An 18611-nucleotide genomic window follows, 5' to 3' on the forward strand; every position below is an offset into this window, starting at 1 on the left:
TGGGACTCGTAAATACACTTAGCAGTGTTCTGACGTACTTCAGACACTTCCTACTTGCATTTTTTAACCTAATTGACACGATCGAGCATTATAAAACTTAATCTGGGCAATGTTTGCACTTGCAGCCGATGACTGCATTTCCTGTGCGTCTGTATGGCAGCGCTGAGTAGCAGTGTGTGGAAACGAAAGACAGGGACGGACGTAAAGCAATCAGTACGAATAAGAAAGTATGCAGAGCCTCTGGTAGCTCAGTTGGTAGAGCGGTGGACTGTAGTGGAGGATTCACAGTTATCCATAGGTCGCTGGTTCAAATCCGGCCCAGAGGACTGTTTTTCTAATCTCAGGAGCAAAGAGGCTCCAGAGCATGCCCACTCGGTCAGAACCTCCCTATGTTTTAAACCTATTTTAAAGGAAATTCATTTGCTCAGCTTCTAGTAGCTAGTTGATAATCATGGGATTCTTAGCCTTCGTAGGATAATGATATTTCTTCGAATTATAGTAAAATTGCTTGCTCTTACAGGCATTACTCGTTTAATGTGCTATATAGGTCACATAGTCGCACCAATATTCAGCCGTTTCATAGACATCTCGTTTTTAATACAAACGTAGAAACTACACCCCTGAGGCTATCGCTGCTACTTCCTCGGCGAGAAACGCTTATTACAGAAAATTTAGACTAAACGAAGGTTCCACCGAGATTCGAACTCGGATCGCTGGATTCAGAGTCCAGAGTGCTAACCGTTACACCATGGAACCAGACAGGAGAATGGGACTCGTAAATACACTTAGCAGTGTTCTGACGTACTTCAGACACTTCCTACTTGCATTTTTTAACCTAATTGACACGATCGAGCATTATAAAACTTAATCTGGGCAATGTTTGCACTTGCAGCCGATGACTGCATTTCCTGTGCGTCTGTATGGCAGCGCTGAGTAGCAGTGTGTGGAAACGAAAGACAGGGACGGACGTAAAGCAATCAGTACGAATAAGAAAGTATGCAGAGCCTCTGGTAGCTCAGTTGGTAGAGCGGTGGACTGTAGTGGAGGATTCACAGTTATCCATAGGTCGCTGGTTCAAATCCGGCCCAGAGGACTGTTTTTCTAATCTCAGGAGCAAAGAGGCTCCAGAGCATGCCCACTCGGTCAGAACCTCCCTATGTTTTAAACCTATTTTAAAGGAAATTCATTTGCTCAGCTTCTAGTAGCTAGTTGATAATCATGGGATTCTTAGCCTTCGTAGGATAATGATATTTCTTCGAATTATAGTAAAATTGCTTGCTCTTACAGGCATTACTCGTTTAATGTGCTATATAGGTCACATAGTCGCACCAATATTCAGCCGTTTCATAGACATCTCGTTTTTAATACAAACGTAGAAACTACACCCCTGAGGCTATCGCTGCTACTTCCTCGGCGAGAAACGCTTATTACAGAAAATTTAGACTAAACGAAGGTTCCACCGAGATTCGAACTCGGATCGCTGGATTCAGAGTCCAGAGTGCTAACCGTTACACCATGGAACCAGACAGGAGAATGGGACTCGTAAATACACTTAGCAGTGTTCTGACGTACTTCAGACACTTCCTACTTGCATTTTTTAACCTAATTGACACGATCGAGCATTATAAAACTTAATCTGGGCAATGTTTGCACTTGCAGCCGATGACTGCATTTCCTGTGCGTCTGTATGGCAGCGCTGAGTAGCAGTGTGTGGAAACGAAAGACAGGGACGGACGTAAAGCAATCAGTACGAATAAGAAAGTATGCAGAGCCTCTGGTAGCTCAGTTGGTAGAGCGGTGGACTGTAGTGGAGGATTCACAGTTATCCATAGGTCGCTGGTTCAAATCCGGCCCAGAGGACTGTTTTTCTAATCTCAGGAGCAAAGAGGCTCCAGAGCATGCCCACTCGGTCAGAACCTCCCTATGTTTTAAACCTATTTTAAAGGAAATTCATTTGCTCAGCTTCTAGTAGCTAGTTGATAATCATGGGATTCTTAGCCTTCGTAGGATAATGATATTTCTTCGAATTATAGTAAAATTGCTTGCTCTTACAGGCATTACTCGTTTAATGTGCTATATAGGTCACATAGTCGCACCAATATTCAGCCGTTTCATAGACATCTCGTTTTTAATACAAACGTAGAAACTACACCCCTGAGGCTATCGCTGCTACTTCCTCGGCGAGAAACGCTTATTACAGAAAATTTAGACTAAACGAAGGTTCCACCGAGATTCGAACTCGGATCGCTGGATTCAGAGTCCAGAGTGCTAACCGTTACACCATGGAACCAGACAGGAGAATGGGACTCGTAAATACACTTAGCAGTGTTCTGACGTACTTCAGACACTTCCTACTTGCATTTTTTAACCTAATTGACACGATCGAGCATTATAAAACTTAATCTGGGCAATGTTTGCACTTGCAGCCGATGACTGCATTTCCTGTGCGTCTGTATGGCAGCGCTGAGTAGCAGTGTGTGGAAACGAAAGACAGGGACGGACGTAAAGCAATCAGTACGAATAAGAAAGTATGCAGAGCCTCTGGTAGCTCAGTTGGTAGAGCGGTGGACTGTAGTGGAGGATTCACAGTTATCCATAGGTCGCTGGTTCAAATCCGGCCCAGAGGACTGTTTTTCTAATCTCAGGAGCAAAGAGGCTCCAGAGCATGCCCACTCGGTCAGAACCTCCCTATGTTTTAAACCTATTTTAAAGGAAATTCATTTGCTCAGCTTCTAGTAGCTAGTTGATAATCATGGGATTCTTAGCCTTCGTAGGATAATGATATTTCTTCGAATTATAGTAAAATTGCTTGCTCTTACAGGCATTACTCGTTTAATGTGCTATATAGGTCACATAGTCGCACCAATATTCAGCCGTTTCATAGACATCTCGTTTTTAATACAAACGTAGAAACTACACCCCTGAGGCTATCGCTGCTACTTCCTCGGCGAGAAACGCTTATTACAGAAAATTTAGACTAAACGAAGGTTCCACCGAGATTCGAACTCGGATCGCTGGATTCAGAGTCCAGAGTGCTAACCGTTACACCATGGAACCAGACAGGAGAATGGGACTCGTAAATACACTTAGCAGTGTTCTGACGTACTTCAGACACTTCCTACTTGCATTTTTTAACCTAATTGACACGATCGAGCATTATAAAACTTAATCTGGGCAATGTTTGCACTTGCAGCCGATGACTGCATTTCCTGTGCGTCTGTATGGCAGCGCTGAGTAGCAGTGTGTGGAAACGAAAGACAGGGACGGACGTAAAGCAATCAGTACGAATAAGAAAGTATGCAGAGCCTCTGGTAGCTCAGTTGGTAGAGCGGTGGACTGTAGTGGAGGATTCACAGTTATCCATAGGTCGCTGGTTCAAATCCGGCCCAGAGGACTGTTTTTCTAATCTCAGGAGCAAAGAGGCTCCAGAGCATGCCCACTCGGTCAGAACCTCCCTATGTTTTAAACCTATTTTAAAGGAAATTCATTTGCTCAGCTTCTAGTAGCTAGTTGATAATCATGGGATTCTTAGCCTTCGTAGGATAATGATATTTCTTCGAATTATAGTAAAATTGCTTGCTCTTACAGGCATTACTCGTTTAATGTGCTATATAGGTCACATAGTCGCACCAATATTCAGCCGTTTCATAGACATCTCGTTTTTAATACAAACGTAGAAACTACACCCCTGAGGCTATCGCTGCTACTTCCTCGGCGAGAAACGCTTATTACAGAAAATTTAGACTAAACGAAGGTTCCACCGAGATTCGAACTCGGATCGCTGGATTCAGAGTCCAGAGTGCTAACCGTTACACCATGGAACCAGACAGGAGAATGGGACTCGTAAATACACTTAGCAGTGTTCTGACGTACTTCAGACACTTCCTACTTGCATTTTTTAACCTAATTGACACGATCGAGCATTATAAAACTTAATCTGGGCAATGTTTGCACTTGCAGCCGATGACTGCATTTCCTGTGCGTCTGTATGGCAGCGCTGAGTAGCAGTGTGTGGAAACGAAAGACAGGGACGGACGTAAAGCAATCAGTACGAATAAGAAAGTATGCAGAGCCTCTGGTAGCTCAGTTGGTAGAGCGGTGGACTGTAGTGGAGGATTCACAGTTATCCATAGGTCGCTGGTTCAAATCCGGCCCAGAGGACTGTTTTTCTAATCTCAGGAGCAAAGAGGCTCCAGAGCATGCCCACTCGGTCAGAACCTCCCTATGTTTTAAACCTATTTTAAAGGAAATTCATTTGCTCAGCTTCTAGTAGCTAGTTGATAATCATGGGATTCTTAGCCTTCGTAGGATAATGATATTTCTTCGAATTATAGTAAAATTGCTTGCTCTTACAGGCATTACTCGTTTAATGTGCTATATAGGTCACATAGTCGCACCAATATTCAGCCGTTTCATAGACATCTCGTTTTTAATACAAACGTAGAAACTACACCCCTGAGGCTATCGCTGCTACTTCCTCGGCGAGAAACGCTTATTACAGAAAATTTAGACTAAACGAAGGTTCCACCGAGATTCGAACTCGGATCGCTGGATTCAGAGTCCAGAGTGCTAACCGTTACACCATGGAACCAGACAGGAGAATGGGACTCGTAAATACACTTAGCAGTGTTCTGACGTACTTCAGACACTTCCTACTTGCATTTTTTAACCTAATTGACACGATCGAGCATTATAAAACTTAATCTGGGCAATGTTTGCACTTGCAGCCGATGACTGCATTTCCTGTGCGTCTGTATGGCAGCGCTGAGTAGCAGTGTGTGGAAACGAAAGACAGGGACGGACGTAAAGCAATCAGTACGAATAAGAAAGTATGCAGAGCCTCTGGTAGCTCAGTTGGTAGAGCGGTGGACTGTAGTGGAGGATTCACAGTTATCCATAGGTCGCTGGTTCAAATCCGGCCCAGAGGACTGTTTTTCTAATCTCAGGAGCAAAGAGGCTCCAGAGCATGCCCACTCGGTCAGAACCTCCCTATGTTTTAAACCTATTTTAAAGGAAATTCATTTGCTCAGCTTCTAGTAGCTAGTTGATAATCATGGGATTCTTAGCCTTCGTAGGATAATGATATTTCTTCGAATTATAGTAAAATTGCTTGCTCTTACAGGCATTACTCGTTTAATGTGCTATATAGGTCACATAGTCGCACCAATATTCAGCCGTTTCATAGACATCTCGTTTTTAATACAAACGTAGAAACTACACCCCTGAGGCTATCGCTGCTACTTCCTCGGCGAGAAACGCTTATTACAGAAAATTTAGACTAAACGAAGGTTCCACCGAGATTCGAACTCGGATCGCTGGATTCAGAGTCCAGAGTGCTAACCGTTACACCATGGAACCAGACAGGAGAATGGGACTCGTAAATACACTTAGCAGTGTTCTGACGTACTTCAGACACTTCCTACTTGCATTTTTTAACCTAATTGACACGATCGAGCATTATAAAACTTAATCTGGGCAATGTTTGCACTTGCAGCCGATGACTGCATTTCCTGTGCGTCTGTATGGCAGCGCTGAGTAGCAGTGTGTGGAAACGAAAGACAGGGACGGACGTAAAGCAATCAGTACGAATAAGAAAGTATGCAGAGCCTCTGGTAGCTCAGTTGGTAGAGCGGTGGACTGTAGTGGAGGATTCACAGTTATCCATAGGTCGCTGGTTCAAATCCGGCCCAGAGGACTGTTTTTCTAATCTCAGGAGCAAAGAGGCTCCAGAGCATGCCCACTCGGTCAGAACCTCCCTATGTTTTAAACCTATTTTAAAGGAAATTCATTTGCTCAGCTTCTAGTAGCTAGTTGATAATCATGGGATTCTTAGCCTTCGTAGGATAATGATATTTCTTCGAATTATAGTAAAATTGCTTGCTCTTACAGGCATTACTCGTTTAATGTGCTATATAGGTCACATAGTCGCACCAATATTCAGCCGTTTCATAGACATCTCGTTTTTAATACAAACGTAGAAACTACACCCCTGAGGCTATCGCTGCTACTTCCTCGGCGAGAAACGCTTATTACAGAAAATTTAGACTAAACGAAGGTTCCACCGAGATTCGAACTCGGATCGCTGGATTCAGAGTCCAGAGTGCTAACCGTTACACCATGGAACCAGACAGGAGAATGGGACTCGTAAATACACTTAGCAGTGTTCTGACGTACTTCAGACACTTCCTACTTGCATTTTTTAACCTAATTGACACGATCGAGCATTATAAAACTTAATCTGGGCAATGTTTGCACTTGCAGCCGATGACTGCATTTCCTGTGCGTCTGTATGGCAGCGCTGAGTAGCAGTGTGTGGAAACGAAAGACAGGGACGGACGTAAAGCAATCAGTACGAATAAGAAAGTATGCAGAGCCTCTGGTAGCTCAGTTGGTAGAGCGGTGGACTGTAGTGGAGGATTCACAGTTATCCATAGGTCGCTGGTTCAAATCCGGCCCAGAGGACTGTTTTTCTAATCTCAGGAGCAAAGAGGCTCCAGAGCATGCCCACTCGGTCAGAACCTCCCTATGTTTTAAACCTATTTTAAAGGAAATTCATTTGCTCAGCTTCTAGTAGCTAGTTGATAATCATGGGATTCTTAGCCTTCGTAGGATAATGATATTTCTTCGAATTATAGTAAAATTGCTTGCTCTTACAGGCATTACTCGTTTAATGTGCTATATAGGTCACATAGTCGCACCAATATTCAGCCGTTTCATAGACATCTCGTTTTTAATACAAACGTAGAAACTACACCCCTGAGGCTATCGCTGCTACTTCCTCGGCGAGAAACGCTTATTACAGAAAATTTAGACTAAACGAAGGTTCCACCGAGATTCGAACTCGGATCGCTGGATTCAGAGTCCAGAGTGCTAACCGTTACACCATGGAACCAGACAGGAGAATGGGACTCGTAAATACACTTAGCAGTGTTCTGACGTACTTCAGACACTTCCTACTTGCATTTTTTAACCTAATTGACACGATCGAGCATTATAAAACTTAATCTGGGCAATGTTTGCACTTGCAGCCGATGACTGCATTTCCTGTGCGTCTGTATGGCAGCGCTGAGTAGCAGTGTGTGGAAACGAAAGACAGGGACGGACGTAAAGCAATCAGTACGAATAAGAAAGTATGCAGAGCCTCTGGTAGCTCAGTTGGTAGAGCGGTGGACTGTAGTGGAGGATTCACAGTTATCCATAGGTCGCTGGTTCAAATCCGGCCCAGAGGACTGTTTTTCTAATCTCAGGAGCAAAGAGGCTCCAGAGCATGCCCACTCGGTCAGAACCTCCCTATGTTTTAAACCTATTTTAAAGGAAATTCATTTGCTCAGCTTCTAGTAGCTAGTTGATAATCATGGGATTCTTAGCCTTCGTAGGATAATGATATTTCTTCGAATTATAGTAAAATTGCTTGCTCTTACAGGCATTACTCGTTTAATGTGCTATATAGGTCACATAGTCGCACCAATATTCAGCCGTTTCATAGACATCTCGTTTTTAATACAAACGTAGAAACTACACCCCTGAGGCTATCGCTGCTACTTCCTCGGCGAGAAACGCTTATTACAGAAAATTTAGACTAAACGAAGGTTCCACCGAGATTCGAACTCGGATCGCTGGATTCAGAGTCCAGAGTGCTAACCGTTACACCATGGAACCAGACAGGAGAATGGGACTCGTAAATACACTTAGCAGTGTTCTGACGTACTTCAGACACTTCCTACTTGCATTTTTTAACCTAATTGACACGATCGAGCATTATAAAACTTAATCTGGGCAATGTTTGCACTTGCAGCCGATGACTGCATTTCCTGTGCGTCTGTATGGCAGCGCTGAGTAGCAGTGTGTGGAAACGAAAGACAGGGACGGACGTAAAGCAATCAGTACGAATAAGAAAGTATGCAGAGCCTCTGGTAGCTCAGTTGGTAGAGCGGTGGACTGTAGTGGAGGATTCACAGTTATCCATAGGTCGCTGGTTCAAATCCGGCCCAGAGGACTGTTTTTCTAATCTCAGGAGCAAAGAGGCTCCAGAGCATGCCCACTCGGTCAGAACCTCCCTATGTTTTAAACCTATTTTAAAGGAAATTCATTTGCTCAGCTTCTAGTAGCTAGTTGATAATCATGGGATTCTTAGCCTTCGTAGGATAATGATATTTCTTCGAATTATAGTAAAATTGCTTGCTCTTACAGGCATTACTCGTTTAATGTGCTATATAGGTCACATAGTCGCACCAATATTCAGCCGTTTCATAGACATCTCGTTTTTAATACAAACGTAGAAACTACACCCCTGAGGCTATCGCTGCTACTTCCTCGGCGAGAAACGCTTATTACAGAAAATTTAGACTAAACGAAGGTTCCACCGAGATTCGAACTCGGATCGCTGGATTCAGAGTCCAGAGTGCTAACCGTTACACCATGGAACCAGACAGGAGAATGGGACTCGTAAATACACTTAGCAGTGTTCTGACGTACTTCAGACACTTCCTACTTGCATTTTTTAACCTAATTGACACGATCGAGCATTATAAAACTTAATCTGGGCAATGTTTGCACTTGCAGCCGATGACTGCATTTCCTGTGCGTCTGTATGGCAGCGCTGAGTAGCAGTGTGTGGAAACGAAAGACAGGGACGGACGTAAAGCAATCAGTACGAATAAGAAAGTATGCAGAGCCTCTGGTAGCTCAGTTGGCAGTCGAGGTGCGGCCGTCGTGCCAGTCGGACGTGCCTGGAGCGTTGTTTACGTGCTCAGCTGCGGCTTGCGGTGCGGCACGTGGTGAGTCGAGGGCCGTTGCGGCGCGCATTACATCTTGTTGTTGACGACTAGAACCTAACATGGATCACCCAGAGCGAAAAGATACTTTGAAGTTTATGTTTGATGGCAGTTTCTCTCGACCGAAGTATTACGAAGTCGAACGATTTCTTGATGAAGACGTAAAATTACCCCCCACCGATATCATTGGTATCCATTTGTCTATTGTTAGTAGCACGGTTTATATCAAATTGCGTGACCCAGAATTGTGCGACAAAATCATCGAGTCATGTGGCGGTACTTATAAATTTCGACACAGTGACGGAAATGTGGGTGAGGTTACTGTTGTCCACGCTGGTCTTGGTATTCGCACCGTCAGGATTTTCGAGTTGCCTTTCGAAATCACGGCCGAACAAATTAATGCTTCTCTTCAGTCCTACGGCAAAATTATCAGTAACATTGCCGAAAAGTGGGCCTCGTTCCATAAGTATCCTGTCTTGAATGGTGTGCGGCAAATTAAGATCGAATTGCAACGGCATATTCCATCCTACCTAACGATTTGTGGATACAGGGCGATAATCATGTATGAGGGACAGCCCCGTACATGTTCCGGCTGTAATTCCACAGGACACGTCCGAGCACAGTGCATCCAACGACGTGTAACACAACTGCCTGCGGGCGAACTAGCCACTCCCACGCAACCGACAATATTACCGACTACTTATGTAGCGGCGGTCCGTGCTAATACACCCACGGCGCCGGCGGTGGACGTGGGACTTCGTGTGGCCGATATTACGAAGGACGGAGATGTACCTATGGAAATATCTACCACTCAGGAAGCTTTGCCGGCCACTGGCTTACTAGACGCGGCGCCCCGTGACGCCTCACGTGAGGCAGCTCGGGTCGACGGCGTAGAGGCTGCTACTACCGATGTTGACAGACGGCAAGAGACAGGGACTCTTCCTCTTCCCTTAGAGAATGCGGAAGTCTCCGTCGGTAGGTCCTCCCCGAAAAAACACAAGAAACGTCGGATCGCTCGTCCTGAGGCGGCCCAATCGGCGCCCCTCTTGCGTGAAAAGGCCAAACAAGCAGGCCGCATGATCTGCGATGACACTTCGGGGACCGACGATTGTCTTCCGTCGTTGGCCTCACCCATGACTATTGACGATGATGTCTCCAACCTTGACACGGGGAGGGCAGAGACTTGTGCACCACCGCGGACGGACCAAGTGCCGGATGCGCAGGGTGACGGCCCGCTATGCGGTTCCGGAACCGCCACAGCAGGCGCGACAACGGCAGTGTCTGTTGTCAATTGGGCGGATGACACTGAAGATATGGCCGGCACTCCCGACCGTGACGAACCGATGGCAACTGGTGATACGCTGCTTACGCCCCGGCGCAATGCAGCTTCCACGGACGGCGACGTCTAGACTTATTCGACCTCCGAAGCGGACGACTGCTGAAGGGATACAAATCTTACCTGTTTCCATCTGCAGATGACCAGTCGTCCCATATCGCTCCGTTCACGACAATCCTATAAGATTTCTACTCTGAATGTAAACCGCATTGTCTCTCAAGCAAAAATCCACAGCCTTCGACAGTATTTACGGGCCGCTGATATAGATATTCTGTTCGTACAGGAAGCCATGACTCCACTCCTAGCCGATGTCCCCGGTTATGACGCCATTGTCAATATAGGAACGGAGGCCGGTACCATCATTCTGTATCGGGAAGGCATTGAATGTTCTTGTTTGTCCATGTTACCTACAGGACGGGGCATTGCCGCCCAGTTTCATGATGTACTCCTTCTTAATGTGTACGCTCCCTCCGGTTCCAGCGCGCGAGCGGCGAGGAAGGAGTTTTATACTGGAGAGATAGCGCCTTTAATCACCGACTTGCGTCTGCGTATTATTATGGGTGGTGACTTTAATTGCGTTTTGCGCCGCTCCGATCAAACGCCGAATTTTAACTTCAGTCAGGAACTGCTGACACTGGTCACAGAATTGCAGTTAGTCGACACGTGGGAGACCTTACACCCAGACGATGTTGCCTTTACTCACTTTACGCCGACGTCTTCCAGCAGGTTAGATCGCATATATGTGCACCGCGATCTTTTAGCCGACGTGGGAACTTGCGAATATTGGCCCGTTAATTTCAGTGACCATATCGCTTACCACACCGTCTTTAATCACTCGCCGCAGAAGGTTTACAGAGGCTTCGGACGATGGCAACTCAACTGTCGCCTCTTACAAGATGCCACTTTAGAGCGTGAGATACGGTCGGTTTGGCATTCCGTAACATCACGCAGACCCACGTACCCCACGTGGATTGATTGGTGGACGCTTTATGCAAAGAGGAAACTCATTACTTGCGTCAGACACCACGCCAGGATTCGCGCGCGCGGTGAGAAGGAAATCACTGAATTCTATTTCTGCGCCCTGCGAGAATTGTACCGGGATTATCATCAGGTGCCTAATAACATCACGCACGTACGCAGACTCCAAGCGAAAATTACATCCTTGATGGGACGGAACGCTATCGGCCACCAGATTCGTGCACGTGACTTCACCAACTTGCCGCAACAGCAGACGTCTGTTCACCATATCGTCCAACAGTTACATGCGGCGCGCAGGAAACTTATTCATAAGTTGCAAGATGCCGACGGTGCTTTTTATACCCAACACCGCGACATCAAAAACCATGTTGCCAACCACTTTGCCGCACTTTACGCCCGTGCGGATGTACCACATGAGAAAGTGCGAGAATGGTATCACTCTGGACACCCACCGTACCGCATTACCGACGACCACAATCGGGACTTGCTCGCTCCCTTTACCAACGAAGAACTAAAGGATGCCCTGCTTGCCGCACCACGAAATAAATCTCCGGGCACGGACGGGCTCTCTGTCGAGTTTTACGTCAAATATTGGCCTATATTAGGGGACGGACTCACGGAGATGTACAATGAAATACTACGTGGGATTGCTCTGCCCCAAGCCTTCACAGAGGGGTTAACTGTTTTACTACCTAAGAGGCCGACGCCGATCACCACCAAAGATCTGCGGCCCATTACTTTGCTCAATGCGGACTTTAAACTTCTGACGCGCGCCCTCAACGCCCGATTACGGCAGCTGTTACCCGATCTTCTGGGACCATACCAAATGAGTGCGATACGTGGTCGCTCATTGTCCACCATTTTGGCGCTGTATCGGGATCTCGTCTCCCTCACCTGGGCCACCCACACTCCTATGGCCATAGCATTTCTCGATTTTGACAAGGCTTACGATCGGGCTGACTATCGTTATCTCAGTAGCGTGATGGCAACTATGGGCTTCAGTCTTAATTTTATCCACCTCATCAACAACTGTATCCGTGGTACACGTACACGGTTCTTGATCAATAATACATTGACGGAGTACATCCAGCTCTCACGGGGTATCAAGCAAGGCTGCCCTCTCTCAACGACGCTTTATGCGATCCTCATGGAACCCTTGTTGCGCCGCCTACATCATAGCCTACCTGGATTCCAGTTTTCTGGTGTCAAGTCTGTGGTCCAAGCATACGCCGACGATGTCAGCGTGCTCCTTAATGACGTTCGCGATGTCACCGCAGCGAAGCACATTCTTGAGGAATTCCAAAGCGATAGTGGTGCAATGTTAAACGTCAATAAATCCGCCGTTTTAACGCTTGGTCAGGAACGACCGCTCACGGGCGACGCTTGGCTGCCCTGTGTACAGACTAGAAAACACCTTGGTCTCTACGTCACGGCCCGGCCACTGGACATGTCTCACAAAAATTGGATACCCAAAATTCAGGCGATAAAAGCACTCCTGCGTGACCAAAATATGCGACACCTCGATCGTTTGCAGCGAGCCTTTTTCGTCAATTCTTATGCCCTCTCCAAATTACAGTTTGTTGCCGCCGTCTTACCCATGCCAACCACAGTAGCAAGATCACTTCTAGCGGCGGCCGCCTGGTACGTCTGGAAGCTCAATATTTTTAAGGTTTCCTTCACCACGACAGCTTTGCCATGCGATATGGGAGGCCTCGGCTTGAAAAACCCCGGCATTCACGCCTTGGCTCTGTATCTGAAACGCTCATGGCGTATACTCACCGCCAGCGAAGACACCGTCACGAAGCGGCTCTATCAGCTGTTCCGCCCTCCCAACTTATCTCCGCCTGTGGACATTGGCCGCGTCAGCCCGCACTTTCAGCATATAGCACTGTATTATCTTGAAAGTAGCTATCTCGACGACGAGCTTTTCAAGAAGCCGACAGTTCAACTGTACCGCCACTTACTTCGGCCGTCACTGCCTGGCCCCTTGGAAAAGAAGTATCCGGCTTGCAATTGGTCCCTCGTTTGGACTAACATTCATAATCCGACACTTCCGACAGATGTTCGCTCCAAATGGTATGACGTGGTCACTGAAACTGTACCGACGCAAGAAAAGCGACACAGGATTAATCTTGAACCGAGTCCCTACTGCGGCTTGTGCCACGTGGTGGCGACTATTGCGCATCTGTTTGTCTGCAAGGACCAAGTGCACATCTGGAACTGGACGCGCAAAAAACTCGCTGTGCTTAACCGGACTGCGCCTCATGCGATTCAGATCCAAGACATTCTGCGCCCAGATTTCCGACTTTTCCCAGCTGCCAAACATAACAGTTACCTATGGCTCGTGGGACATTTTATCAACTATATTCTGTCCGGCAGTGCCCCTAATGTCTTAGATTTTCAAGTCTATCTCTCAACACAACACTGGCGCACAACCAGCCAATATGGTCACCGGTATCAATCAACATTTCAACATTTTCTTCACGTCGTCCTTGGGATGCCATAGAACATGGACAAGTGGGACATCGGTTACAACAATTCGTCCTCCCTGTACTACAGTCGAAGGATATACTCTCTGCGAAGACACTCATTTGTCTCCTGGGTATGATGCATATGACGACGTCTGAATTTCACGAATATTTCCTTCCCAGTAGCGGTTCTTTCGACGATATCAATATTTTGGTGTCTTTTAATCAACAAAAATGCAAACCCGAAGAAAGAAAACGAACAACGAAGATGGACAGAAGACAAACGTCTAACCACAATACAACGAACAAAGAGATTCGAGATTAAGGACCAAAAAAAAAAAATATCTTTTGGAAAATTTGTCAAAACAAACGAAAAACGATAAGGAACAAAAAAAAAAAAAAAAAACAAAAAAACAAAAAACAAAAAAACAACAAAAAAAAATTTAAAATCTCTTCACACAAAGTAAAAAAATTAAAAAAAAATAAAAAAAAAAAAAGTGGTTAAGGCAAAAAAAAAAAAAAAAAAAAAAAAAAAAGTTGGTAGAGCGGTGGACTGTAGTGGAGGATTCACAGTTATCCATAGGTCGCTGGTTCAAATCCGGCCCAGAGGACTGTTTTTCTAATCTCAGGAGCAAAGAGGCTCCAGAGCATGCCCACTCGGTCAGAACCTCCCTATGTTTTAAACCTATTTTAAAGGAAATTCATTTGCTCAGCTTCTAGTAGCTAGTTGATAATCATGGGATTCTTAGCCTTCGTAGGATAATGATATTTCTTCGAATTATAGTAAAATTGCTTGCTCTTACAGGCATTACTCGTTTAATGTGCTATATAGGTCACATAGTCGCACCAATATTCAGCCGTTTCATAGACATCTCGTTTTTAATACAAACGTAGAAACTACACCCCTGAGGCTATCGCTGCTACTTCCTCGGCGAGAAACGCTTATTACAGAAAATTTAGACTAAACGAAGGTTCCACCGAGATTCGAACTCGGATCGCTGGATTCAGAGTCCAGAGTGCTAACCGTTACACCATGGAACCAGACAGGAGAATGGGACTCGTAAATACACTTAGCAGTGTTCTGACGTACTTCAGACACTTCCTACTTGCATTTTTTAACCTAATTGACACGATCGAGCATTATAAAACTTAATCTGGGCAATGTTTGCACTTGCAGCCGATGACTGCATTTCCTGTGCGTCTGTATGGCAGCGCTGAGTAGCAGTGTGTGGAAACGAAAGACAGGGACGGACGTAAAGCAATCAGTACGAATAAGAAAGTATGCAGAGCCTCTGGTAGCTCAGTTGGTAGAGCGGTGGACTGTAGTGGAGGATTCACAGTTATCCATAGGTCGCTGGTTCAAATCCGGCCCAGAGGACTGTTTTTCTAATCTCAGGAGCAAAGAGGCTCCAGAGCATGCCCACTCGGTCAGAACCTCCCTATGTTTTAAACCTATTTTAAAGGAAATTCATTTGCTCAGCTTCTAGTAGCTAGTTGATAATCATGGGATTCTTAGCCTTCGTAGGATAATGATATTTCTTCGAATTATAGTAAAATTGCTTGCTCTTACAGGCATTACTCGTTTAATGTGCTATATAGGTCACATAGTCGCACCAATATTCAGCCGTTTCATAGACATCTCGTTTTTAATACAAACGTAGAAACTACACCCCTGAGGCTATCGCTGCTACTTCCTCGGCGAGAAACGCTTATTACAGAAAATTTAGACTAAACGAAGGTTCCACCGAGATTCGAACTCGGATCGCTGGATTCAGAGTCCAGAGTGCTAACCGTTACACCATGGAACCAGACAGGAGAATGGGACTCGTAAATACACTTAGCAGTGTTCTGACGTACTTCAGACACTTCCTACTTGCATTTTTTAACCTAATTGACACGATCGAGCATTATAAAACTTAATCTGGGCAATGTTTGCACTTGCAGCCGATGACTGCATTTCCTGTGCGTCTGTATGGCAGCGCTGAGTAGCAGTGTGTGGAAACGAAAGACAGGGACGGACGTAAAGCAATCAGTACGAATAAGAAAGTATGCAGAGCCTCTGGTAGCTCAGTTGGTAGAGCGGTGGACTGTAGTGGAGGATTCACAGTTATCCATAGGTCGCTGGTTCAAATCCGGCCCAGAGGACTGTTTTTCTAATCTCAGGAGCAAAGAGGCTCCAGAGCATGCCCACTCGGTCAGAACCTCCCTATGTTTTAAACCTATTTTAAAGGAAATTCATTTGCTCAGCTTCTAGTAGCTAGTTGATAATCATGGGATTCTTAGCCTTCGTAGGATAATGATATTTCTTCGAATTATAGTAAAATTGCTTGCTCTTACAGGCATTACTCGTTTAATGTGCTATATAGGTCACATAGTCGCACCAATATTCAGCCGTTTCATAGACATCTCGTTTTTAATACAAACGTAGAAACTACACCCCTGAGGCTATCGCTGCTACTTCCTCGGCGAGAAACGCTTATTACAGAAAATTTAGACTAAACGAAGGTTCCACCGAGATTCGAACTCGGATCGCTGGATTCAGAGTCCAGAGTGCTAACCGTTACACCATGGAACCAGACAGGAGAATGGGACTCGTAAATACACTTAGCAGTGTTCTGACGTACTTCAGACACTTCCTACTTGCATTTTTTAACCTAATTGACACGATCGAGCATTATAAAACTTAATCTGGGCAATGTTTGCACTTGCAGCCGATGACTGCATTTCCTGTGCGTCTGTATGGCAGCGCTGAGTAGCAGTGTGTGGAAACGAAAGACAGGGACGGACGTAAAGCAATCAGTACGAATAAGAAAGTATGCAGAGCCTCTGGTAGCTCAGTTGGTAGAGCGGTGGACTGTAGTGGAGGATTCACAGTTATCCATAGGTCGCTGGTTCAAATCCGGCCCAGAGGACTGTTTTTCTAATCTCAGGAGCAAAGAGGCTCCAGAGCATGCCCACTCGGTCAGAACCTCCCTATGTTTTAAACCTATTTTAAAGGAAATTCATTTGCTCAGCTTCTAGTAGCTAGTTGATAATCATGGGATTCTTAGCCTTCGTAGGATAATGATATTTCTTCGAATTATAGTAAAATTGCTTGCTCTTACAGGCATTACTCGTTTAATGTGCTATATAGGTCACATAGTCGCACCAATATTCAGCCGTTTCATAGACATCTCGTTTTTAATACAAACGTAGAAACTACACCCCTGAGGCTATCGCTGCTACTTCCTCGGCGAGAAACGCTTATTACAGAAAATTTAGACTAAACGAAGGTTCCACCGAGATTCGAACTCGGATCGCTGGATTCAGAGTCCAGAGTGCTAACCGTTACACCATGGAACCAGACAGGAGAATGGGACTCGTAAATACACTTAGCAGTGTTCTGACGTACTTCAGACACTTCCTACTTGCATTTTTTAACCTAATTGACACGATCGAGCATTATAAAACTTAATCTGGGCAATGTTTGCACTTGCAGCCGATGACTGCATTTCCTGTGCGTCTGTATGGCAGCGCTGAGTAGCAGTGTGTGGAAACGAAAGACAGGGACGGACGTAAAGCAATCAGTACGAATAAGAAAGTATGCAGAGCCTCTGGTAGCTCAGTTGGTAGAGCGGTGGACTGTAGTGGAGGATTCACAGTTATCCATAGGTCGCTGGTTCAAATCCGGCCCAGAGGACTGTTTTTCTAATCTCAGGAGCAAAGAGGCTCCAGAGCATGCCCACTCGGTCAGAACCTCCCTATGTTTTAAACCTATTTTAAAGGAAATTCATTTGCTCAGCTTCTAGTAGCTAGTTGATAATCATGGGATTCTTAGCCTTCGTAGGATAATGATATTTCTTCGAATTATAGTAAAATTGCTTGCTCTTACAGGCATTACTCGTTTAATGTGCTATATAGGTCACATAGTCGCACCAATATTCAGCCGTTTCATAGACATCTCGTTTTTAATACAAACGTAGAAACTACACCCCTGAGGCTATCGCTGCTACTTCCTCGGCGAGAAACGCTTATTACAGAAAATTTAGACTAAACGAAGGTTCCACCGAGATTCGAACTCGGATCGCTGGATTCAGAGTCCAGAGTGCTAACCGTTACACCATGGAACCAGACAGGAGAATGGGACTCGTAAATACACTTAGCAGTGTTCTGACGTACTTCAGACACTTCCTACTTGCATTTTTTAACCTAATTGACACGATCGAGCATTATAAAACTTAATCTGGGCAATGTTTGCACTTGCAGCCGATGACTGCATTTCCTGTGCGTCTGTATGGCAGCGCTGAGTAGCAGTGTGTGGAAACGAAAGACAGGGACGGACGTAAAGCAATCAGTACGAATAAGAAAGTATGCAGAGCCTCTGGTAGCTCAGTTGGTAGAGCGGTGGACTGTAGTGGAGGATTCACAGTTATCCATAGGTCGCTGGTTCAAATCCGGCCCAGAGGACTGTTTTTCTAATCTCAGGAGCAAAGAGGCTCCAGAGCATGCCCACTCGGTCAGAACCTCCCTATGTTTTAAACCTATTTTAAAGGAAATTCATTTGCTCAGCTTCTAGTAGCTAGTTGATAATCATGGGATTCTTAGCCTTCGTAGGATAATGATATTTCTTCGAATTATAGTAAAATTGCTTGCTCTTACAGGCATTACTCGTTTAATGTGCTATATAGGTCACATAGTCGCACCAATATTCAGCCGTTTCATAGACATCTCGTTTTTAATACAAACGTAGAAACTACACCCCTGAGGCTATCGCTGCTACTTCCTCGGCGAGAAACGCTTATTACAGAAAATTTAGACTAAACGAAGGTTCCACCGAGATTCGAACTCGGATCGCTGGATTCAGAGTCCAGAGTGCTAACCGTTACACCATGGAACCAGACAGGAGAATGGGACTCGTAAATACACTTAGCAGTGTTCTGACGTACTTCAGACACTTCCTACTTGCATTTTTTAACCTAATTGACACGATCGAGCATTATAAAACTTAATCTGGGCAATGTTTGCACTTGCAGCCGATGACTGCATTTCCTGTGCGTCTGTATGGCAGCGCTGAGT

General features: G+C 45.4%; 33 non-coding genes across 33 annotated transcripts; 16 read left to right on the top strand and 17 right to left on the bottom strand.

The window, feature by feature from the left end:
• Positions 1–237: 237 nt before the first annotated feature.
• Trnay-gua (transfer RNA tyrosine (anticodon GUA)) lies at positions 238–326 on the top strand. Its single transcript is given in 2 exon segments — positions 238–274; positions 291–326. It is a non-coding gene; the product is annotated as a tRNA-Tyr (tRNA).
• Positions 327–684: 358 nt separating this feature from the next.
• Positions 685–756, bottom strand: Trnaq-cug (transfer RNA glutamine (anticodon CUG)). Its single transcript has one exon. It is a non-coding gene; the product is annotated as a tRNA-Gln (tRNA).
• Positions 757–1004: 248 nt separating this feature from the next.
• On the top strand, positions 1005–1093 carry Trnay-gua (transfer RNA tyrosine (anticodon GUA)). The gene is given in 2 exon segments: positions 1005–1041; positions 1058–1093. It is a non-coding gene; the product is annotated as a tRNA-Tyr (tRNA).
• Positions 1094–1451: 358 nt separating this feature from the next.
• Positions 1452–1523, bottom strand: Trnaq-cug (transfer RNA glutamine (anticodon CUG)). The gene has a single exon. It is a non-coding gene; the product is annotated as a tRNA-Gln (tRNA).
• Positions 1524–1771: 248 nt separating this feature from the next.
• Positions 1772–1860, top strand: Trnay-gua (transfer RNA tyrosine (anticodon GUA)). Its single transcript is given in 2 exon segments — positions 1772–1808; positions 1825–1860. It is a non-coding gene; the product is annotated as a tRNA-Tyr (tRNA).
• Positions 1861–2218: 358 nt separating this feature from the next.
• Trnaq-cug (transfer RNA glutamine (anticodon CUG)) lies at positions 2219–2290 on the bottom strand. Its single transcript has one exon. It is a non-coding gene; the product is annotated as a tRNA-Gln (tRNA).
• A 248-nt stretch (positions 2291–2538) lies between these two features.
• Positions 2539–2627, top strand: Trnay-gua (transfer RNA tyrosine (anticodon GUA)). The gene is given in 2 exon segments: positions 2539–2575; positions 2592–2627. It is a non-coding gene; the product is annotated as a tRNA-Tyr (tRNA).
• A 358-nt stretch (positions 2628–2985) lies between these two features.
• Positions 2986–3057, bottom strand: Trnaq-cug (transfer RNA glutamine (anticodon CUG)). Its single transcript has one exon. It is a non-coding gene; the product is annotated as a tRNA-Gln (tRNA).
• Positions 3058–3305: 248 nt separating this feature from the next.
• On the top strand, positions 3306–3394 carry Trnay-gua (transfer RNA tyrosine (anticodon GUA)). The gene is given in 2 exon segments: positions 3306–3342; positions 3359–3394. It is a non-coding gene; the product is annotated as a tRNA-Tyr (tRNA).
• Positions 3395–3752: 358 nt separating this feature from the next.
• Trnaq-cug (transfer RNA glutamine (anticodon CUG)) lies at positions 3753–3824 on the bottom strand. Its single transcript has one exon. It is a non-coding gene; the product is annotated as a tRNA-Gln (tRNA).
• Positions 3825–4072: 248 nt separating this feature from the next.
• Trnay-gua (transfer RNA tyrosine (anticodon GUA)) lies at positions 4073–4161 on the top strand. Its single transcript is given in 2 exon segments — positions 4073–4109; positions 4126–4161. It is a non-coding gene; the product is annotated as a tRNA-Tyr (tRNA).
• A 358-nt stretch (positions 4162–4519) lies between these two features.
• Trnaq-cug (transfer RNA glutamine (anticodon CUG)) lies at positions 4520–4591 on the bottom strand. The gene has a single exon. It is a non-coding gene; the product is annotated as a tRNA-Gln (tRNA).
• A 248-nt stretch (positions 4592–4839) lies between these two features.
• Positions 4840–4928, top strand: Trnay-gua (transfer RNA tyrosine (anticodon GUA)). The gene is given in 2 exon segments: positions 4840–4876; positions 4893–4928. It is a non-coding gene; the product is annotated as a tRNA-Tyr (tRNA).
• A 358-nt stretch (positions 4929–5286) lies between these two features.
• Positions 5287–5358, bottom strand: Trnaq-cug (transfer RNA glutamine (anticodon CUG)). The gene has a single exon. It is a non-coding gene; the product is annotated as a tRNA-Gln (tRNA).
• A 248-nt stretch (positions 5359–5606) lies between these two features.
• Positions 5607–5695, top strand: Trnay-gua (transfer RNA tyrosine (anticodon GUA)). Its single transcript is given in 2 exon segments — positions 5607–5643; positions 5660–5695. It is a non-coding gene; the product is annotated as a tRNA-Tyr (tRNA).
• Positions 5696–6053: 358 nt separating this feature from the next.
• Positions 6054–6125, bottom strand: Trnaq-cug (transfer RNA glutamine (anticodon CUG)). Its single transcript has one exon. It is a non-coding gene; the product is annotated as a tRNA-Gln (tRNA).
• Positions 6126–6373: 248 nt separating this feature from the next.
• On the top strand, positions 6374–6462 carry Trnay-gua (transfer RNA tyrosine (anticodon GUA)). Its single transcript is given in 2 exon segments — positions 6374–6410; positions 6427–6462. It is a non-coding gene; the product is annotated as a tRNA-Tyr (tRNA).
• Positions 6463–6820: 358 nt separating this feature from the next.
• Trnaq-cug (transfer RNA glutamine (anticodon CUG)) lies at positions 6821–6892 on the bottom strand. Its single transcript has one exon. It is a non-coding gene; the product is annotated as a tRNA-Gln (tRNA).
• A 248-nt stretch (positions 6893–7140) lies between these two features.
• Positions 7141–7229, top strand: Trnay-gua (transfer RNA tyrosine (anticodon GUA)). Its single transcript is given in 2 exon segments — positions 7141–7177; positions 7194–7229. It is a non-coding gene; the product is annotated as a tRNA-Tyr (tRNA).
• Positions 7230–7587: 358 nt separating this feature from the next.
• Trnaq-cug (transfer RNA glutamine (anticodon CUG)) lies at positions 7588–7659 on the bottom strand. Its single transcript has one exon. It is a non-coding gene; the product is annotated as a tRNA-Gln (tRNA).
• Positions 7660–7907: 248 nt separating this feature from the next.
• On the top strand, positions 7908–7996 carry Trnay-gua (transfer RNA tyrosine (anticodon GUA)). Its single transcript is given in 2 exon segments — positions 7908–7944; positions 7961–7996. It is a non-coding gene; the product is annotated as a tRNA-Tyr (tRNA).
• Positions 7997–8354: 358 nt separating this feature from the next.
• On the bottom strand, positions 8355–8426 carry Trnaq-cug (transfer RNA glutamine (anticodon CUG)). The gene has a single exon. It is a non-coding gene; the product is annotated as a tRNA-Gln (tRNA).
• A 6099-nt stretch (positions 8427–14525) lies between these two features.
• On the bottom strand, positions 14526–14597 carry Trnaq-cug (transfer RNA glutamine (anticodon CUG)). Its single transcript has one exon. It is a non-coding gene; the product is annotated as a tRNA-Gln (tRNA).
• Positions 14598–14845: 248 nt separating this feature from the next.
• On the top strand, positions 14846–14934 carry Trnay-gua (transfer RNA tyrosine (anticodon GUA)). The gene is given in 2 exon segments: positions 14846–14882; positions 14899–14934. It is a non-coding gene; the product is annotated as a tRNA-Tyr (tRNA).
• Positions 14935–15292: 358 nt separating this feature from the next.
• On the bottom strand, positions 15293–15364 carry Trnaq-cug (transfer RNA glutamine (anticodon CUG)). The gene has a single exon. It is a non-coding gene; the product is annotated as a tRNA-Gln (tRNA).
• A 248-nt stretch (positions 15365–15612) lies between these two features.
• On the top strand, positions 15613–15701 carry Trnay-gua (transfer RNA tyrosine (anticodon GUA)). Its single transcript is given in 2 exon segments — positions 15613–15649; positions 15666–15701. It is a non-coding gene; the product is annotated as a tRNA-Tyr (tRNA).
• Positions 15702–16059: 358 nt separating this feature from the next.
• Positions 16060–16131, bottom strand: Trnaq-cug (transfer RNA glutamine (anticodon CUG)). The gene has a single exon. It is a non-coding gene; the product is annotated as a tRNA-Gln (tRNA).
• Positions 16132–16379: 248 nt separating this feature from the next.
• Positions 16380–16468, top strand: Trnay-gua (transfer RNA tyrosine (anticodon GUA)). Its single transcript is given in 2 exon segments — positions 16380–16416; positions 16433–16468. It is a non-coding gene; the product is annotated as a tRNA-Tyr (tRNA).
• Positions 16469–16826: 358 nt separating this feature from the next.
• Trnaq-cug (transfer RNA glutamine (anticodon CUG)) lies at positions 16827–16898 on the bottom strand. The gene has a single exon. It is a non-coding gene; the product is annotated as a tRNA-Gln (tRNA).
• Positions 16899–17146: 248 nt separating this feature from the next.
• On the top strand, positions 17147–17235 carry Trnay-gua (transfer RNA tyrosine (anticodon GUA)). The gene is given in 2 exon segments: positions 17147–17183; positions 17200–17235. It is a non-coding gene; the product is annotated as a tRNA-Tyr (tRNA).
• Positions 17236–17593: 358 nt separating this feature from the next.
• On the bottom strand, positions 17594–17665 carry Trnaq-cug (transfer RNA glutamine (anticodon CUG)). Its single transcript has one exon. It is a non-coding gene; the product is annotated as a tRNA-Gln (tRNA).
• A 248-nt stretch (positions 17666–17913) lies between these two features.
• Positions 17914–18002, top strand: Trnay-gua (transfer RNA tyrosine (anticodon GUA)). Its single transcript is given in 2 exon segments — positions 17914–17950; positions 17967–18002. It is a non-coding gene; the product is annotated as a tRNA-Tyr (tRNA).
• Positions 18003–18360: 358 nt separating this feature from the next.
• Positions 18361–18432, bottom strand: Trnaq-cug (transfer RNA glutamine (anticodon CUG)). The gene has a single exon. It is a non-coding gene; the product is annotated as a tRNA-Gln (tRNA).
• Between the last annotated feature and the right edge of the window lie 179 nt (positions 18433–18611).

Source organism: Schistocerca serialis, chromosome 2, assembly GCF_023864345.2.
Source record: "Schistocerca serialis cubense isolate TAMUIC-IGC-003099 chromosome 2, iqSchSeri2.2, whole genome shotgun sequence".
NCBI classification, from domain to species: Eukaryota; Metazoa; Arthropoda; class Insecta; order Orthoptera; family Acrididae; genus Schistocerca; species Schistocerca serialis.